Raw genomic sequence first — 4,861 nt, 5'->3', positions numbered from 1 at the left:
CATCCCACCCCACCACTCCATCACCACCCCACCACCTCACATCCAGCCCACCACACCACTCTATCACCACCCCACCACCTCTAGCCCAACACCCCACTCCACCCACTCCCTACCTCCCCACCACCTCACTCTATCCCCTGTCCCTTCACCCTACCCTCACCTCACTCCCATCCCCAAACTCCCCCAACCATCCCCCAACCGCCATCACCTCCACCACCACGGACACCCATACCCAAACCCACACCCCCAAGCTGGGTCCTATGAGCCTTTAACTGGGTCCTGTCCTGTGAGCCCTTAGCAGCTCCCCTCAGAGACCCACCCTCAGACCTCCCCACAAGCTCTCCTTGAAGATGGGTAAGCAGAACTCAGACATTGCTTGTCCCTGAGTCACTTCCTGGGTAGTGGCCCTGAGCTTCTGCCCTGCTCCAGGCCCCAAATCCTACAGGAGCAAACGTCATTTTTTCCACTGAGAACATCAAAACCACTATGGTTTTCTGCCGCAACTAGATCTATTACTGACTAGCCTGACCTAGCGGGGAGGGACAGGGTCAACCTCCGTAAGAAATAAAATCCAGAGACCCAAGTGCAGAGAGGTCCCTCTCTACTCCCGGCACGTGGGACCAGAACAGGAGGCCCAGGCAGGCACCTGCCCCTACTCATGCCCAACACCCCACAGGCATGCACGGGGTGCCTTGGTGCATTGAACTGAGACAGGGTAGGAGCTCCATAAATATTTACAGACTAAATAATCTTCCCATCCACACACTGTGAGCCTCTTAAACCTGCTTTCTTTTCTGTTTTAAATTTGCCCTCTTAATCTTCACACCGTCTTGCTCTAGAAGAGCATTTGCTTTTCTCTCTTCCTCTAAACAACGCCCACCAAACCACAAGGGGAGGCCACACTCAGGCAGGCAGGGTAATAACTGGGAAATCTCCCCGGGTTTCAGCAGCAGGAGGTACTGAGAAACAGGTAATTCCTGTTCCTGGGCCTGGCTGTGTTTGTTTGCAAGTGGTGACTAAGCAACGAAGGGAAATTTTACTAGGTGAGGAGAGACTCATGTGGAGGGAGGGTAACTGTGGGCTGGGCTGGGAAATGAGGAGAGGGTGGCTGAAGGAGGCAGCCAGAAACCAAAGCTACATTCGAGGTAACAGGCTTCAGAGATGCTGCCAATTTAGGCTGAAACACAGAATGTACCACAGCATTTAACTCCTTTGTGTCCACCAACGTGTTGTGTCTCCGCAGACTTCGCAGACCTAAGAAGTGACTTATTTTCTATCAAAAACTGTAACTCTTAGGAAATACAGTCAATAATGTTGTAATAACTACATGTGGTGTCAGGTAGGTGCAAGGCTCATGGGGGGATCACTTTGCAAGTGATATGTATCTAACCTAAAACTAATATACTATTGAATGACAATTGTAATTGAACTTTTAATTAAAAAAACTATTAACTCTTGAGGGACAATTTTACAATATCTGTCAAAATTGTAAATGCTCATATTCTGGAAACTATTGATTCTACTTCCAAGAGTTTCTCCTCAGATATGCCTGTGCATGTGCAGGATTTCTGGAACATTTCTTTTGTTTGTTTGTTTTTAGTTGATTTTCAAAGAGAAATGAGGGAGAGAGATAGAGGAATAGAAACATCGATGAGAGAGAAACATCATCAATCGGCTGCCTCCGGCACCCCCCACACTGGGCTTAAACCCACCACTTGAGCATGTGCCCTGACCAGGAATCCAACCGTGGCCTCTTAGTTCCTGGGCTGATGCTCAATCACTGAGCCACACCAGCTGGGCTCTGGAATATTTCTTAGGGGGAAAATGAAACTATCTAGTTGTCTTTCAATAAAAAGCCCACTGTTAGTGTTCCCAGAAATATATATCTGTAACCTACAATCTGTGATTTTGTATCTGTGATAGGATGCTATGTAGTCATTTTAAGAAGCTTCTGCTTTTCACTTCAGTATATTGGAAATTTTTAAATAACAAGTCTATATTGCTTTTAAATAATAACAATTATCTTAAAGAGAGAAAATTAAAATGTGCATCTATAGACATATCTACAATGTCTAAGGCAAACTCTTTACTATAAAGTGTTGAAGCACTTGATTTGATAGGTGTGATCATCGAGAGGAAGAACAGAAAGGTTGAAATTTACTGTCAGAGGAGATTTACAGACTAGAAGCCAAAACTGTGCTATGGGTTGCAGATTTTTAAAAAGTCAGATATGGCCTCTGCCTTCAGGGAGCTGGCAGCCTCTGCAAAAAGAGATGTACGTGTAGATAAATAACTGCCCGACACAGTCGAGGACATCTGGGCAGGGTACTGTGGAGACAGTGGTCAGCTCCCCTGGATGGGGTGAGGGCAGGAGGGCCGGCAGGAAAGCTCTCAGGAAGAAAGGGCTGCCCTGCTGAATGTTAAGATGAGCCAGTATTTGCAGTAAAGCCGAGAAACCTAGTGCTCAGCCTGCCCCTGCTACTCAGGGGCCTGCAACCCCTCTGGGCTTCAGCTGCTTTATCTCAAGTGGCATCAGCTCCAAGATTCCACTACATAAAAATCATCCGTTCCCCCAACAAACACTTACCTGGGTGTCTCAGTGGCCTGAGTAACATAAGCCTTGAAATAATAAAAGCCCAGAGGATCAAAGCCCCAGGGATGTCTGGTCTTATAAATCAGAAAACAACGGAAGTCGCCTCCACATTCGATCAGTGGAGGAGAGAGAGGGGAGATTCTCTCTTGTGGAATCTAGACATTGCTCTCTTCCTGCCAGAGGCTCAGATGTTCCACATGCACCCAACTGTTGCCTGGCTGCAGGGCAAAGGATGTGCAGAGACATGAAAGCCAGTTCCAGGAACAGGCCATCTCGGCAGGCTCTTTGCAAAATGCAGTCAACAGAGAGGAAACCACCTACATTTCAGCAACATTTAAATCTGCAACTACAAATTAGCTGGTGACGACAGTGCTTAAGTCTGAACATTGAGAGATTAGAGGCAGGCTCCAAGCATACTACACCTCTGGAGGGTGTCAGGCTCAGAGGATTTCTGACCTGGAAGGAACCATTAAAAATATCTCTTTCCTGCCGAAACAGGTTTGGCTCAGTGGATAGAGCGTCAGCCTGCGGACTGAGGGGTCCCAGGTTCGATTCCGGTCAAGGGCATGTACCTGGGTTGCGGGCACATCCCCAGTGCGAGATGTGCAGGAGGCAGCTGATCGATGTTTCTCTCTCATCGATGTTTCTCACTCTCTCTCTCTCTCCCTTCTTCTCTGTAAAAAATCAATAAAATATATTTTAAAAAAAATATCTCTTTCCTGCTCCAGTCAGTTTGGCTCAGTGGATAGAGATTCCAGTCAAGGGCACGTGCCCTGGTTGTGGGCTCAATCCCCGGGAGGGGGCGTGCAGGAGGCAGCCGATCAATGATTCTCATCATTGATGTTTCTATCTTTCCCTCTCCCTTCCTCTCTGAAATCAATAAAAACATATTTAAAAAAAATAGATCTCTTTCCTTCAATAACGCTCCCCATTTAAAGAGCCCTTTTGTATTTATTATCTCCTTAATTATTATCCCCATTTCACACTTGAGAAAACTACAGCTCAGAATTAGGCAACAGTTCCTCTAATAGGAGAGAGGGCTGGAACCCAAAGCCAGGCCTTCAGGCTGCGCCCGTGCTTAACTGCAGGAGTTTGGGGTTTGGAGTTTTGTTGTGGTTGAACCATTCCCGGTTTAGAGAGAAGTTGAAGAGCAAGGTGCTCCATCAAAGTTGATTACATAATACAAGTCACTATTTTACTAACAGCAGGAGTTACTGCTACAACAATGTTTTGTTTTAGGGGGTAGGGAGGTAATGGAAGTTCCCACATAGAGCACTGTCAACTGTCGTGTAAACACTGTGATAAGAGCCCATCCCACAATCTGTGGTTCAAGGGGGGAAATGTGGCCAATGTTCACCACAGGCCCGTGGGACAGAAGAGGTTACATACATTTGGGGCTGCAATTGTGGGCCTAAAAACCAACTTCTGGCTAAATAGGAAAAAGAATGAAGAGTAATTCATTCATAGCATTTTAGTAAATATACACTGTGTGTGTGTGAGCAAATACCTGATCTTTAAGCTGATTTTGTGCAAAGAGGCTTATTTGGTGAAATAAATACTTTCCCACTCATTAAAAACAAATCCAACTAGCTCTTTCTCACATGCAAAACTGTCATAACACCCTGGCTCTGAGGTATATTTATACCATGGAATACTATGCAGCTGTAAAAAAGAACGATCTCTTACTCTTTGAGACAGCATGGAGGGACAGAGTATTATGCTAAGTGAAATAAGCCAGTCGAAGAAAGACAAGTATCACATGATCCCACTCATATGTAGAATCTAATGAACAAAATAAACTGATGAACAAAACAGATCCAGAGACATAGAAGCATGGAACAGACTGCGGAATCTCAGAGGGAAGGCGGGGGAGGGTGGGTAGGTAGGGAGTGCATAACCCATGGTGAAGGTCTTGGATGGGGGGGGAGGCAGGAGCGGGGCTAGAAGGGGAGGGGAACATATGTAATACTTCTAACAACAAAGATTTAGTTTTAAAAAACACATATCCTCAGGTGAGGATTATAAAAAAACAATAGGTGGGAAATTGTGGGGCTTTTAAACCTGTGGGTCGCCCTTTGGGGGTCGAACGACCCTTTCACAGGGGTTGCCTAAGACCATTGGAAAACACATATATAATTACATATTGTTTTTGTGATTAATCACTATGCTTTAATTATGTCCAATTTGTAACAATGAAATTGGGGGTCATCTCAACATGAGGAACTGTATTAAAGGGTCGCAGCATTAGGAAGGTTGAGAACCACTGTC

Source organism: Myotis davidii, unplaced genomic scaffold (assembly GCF_000327345.1).
Source record: "Myotis davidii unplaced genomic scaffold, ASM32734v1 scaffold653, whole genome shotgun sequence".
Lineage (NCBI taxonomy): Eukaryota > Metazoa > Chordata > Mammalia > Chiroptera > Vespertilionidae > Myotis > Myotis davidii.
Note: the sequence above shows the minus strand (reverse complement) of the source record.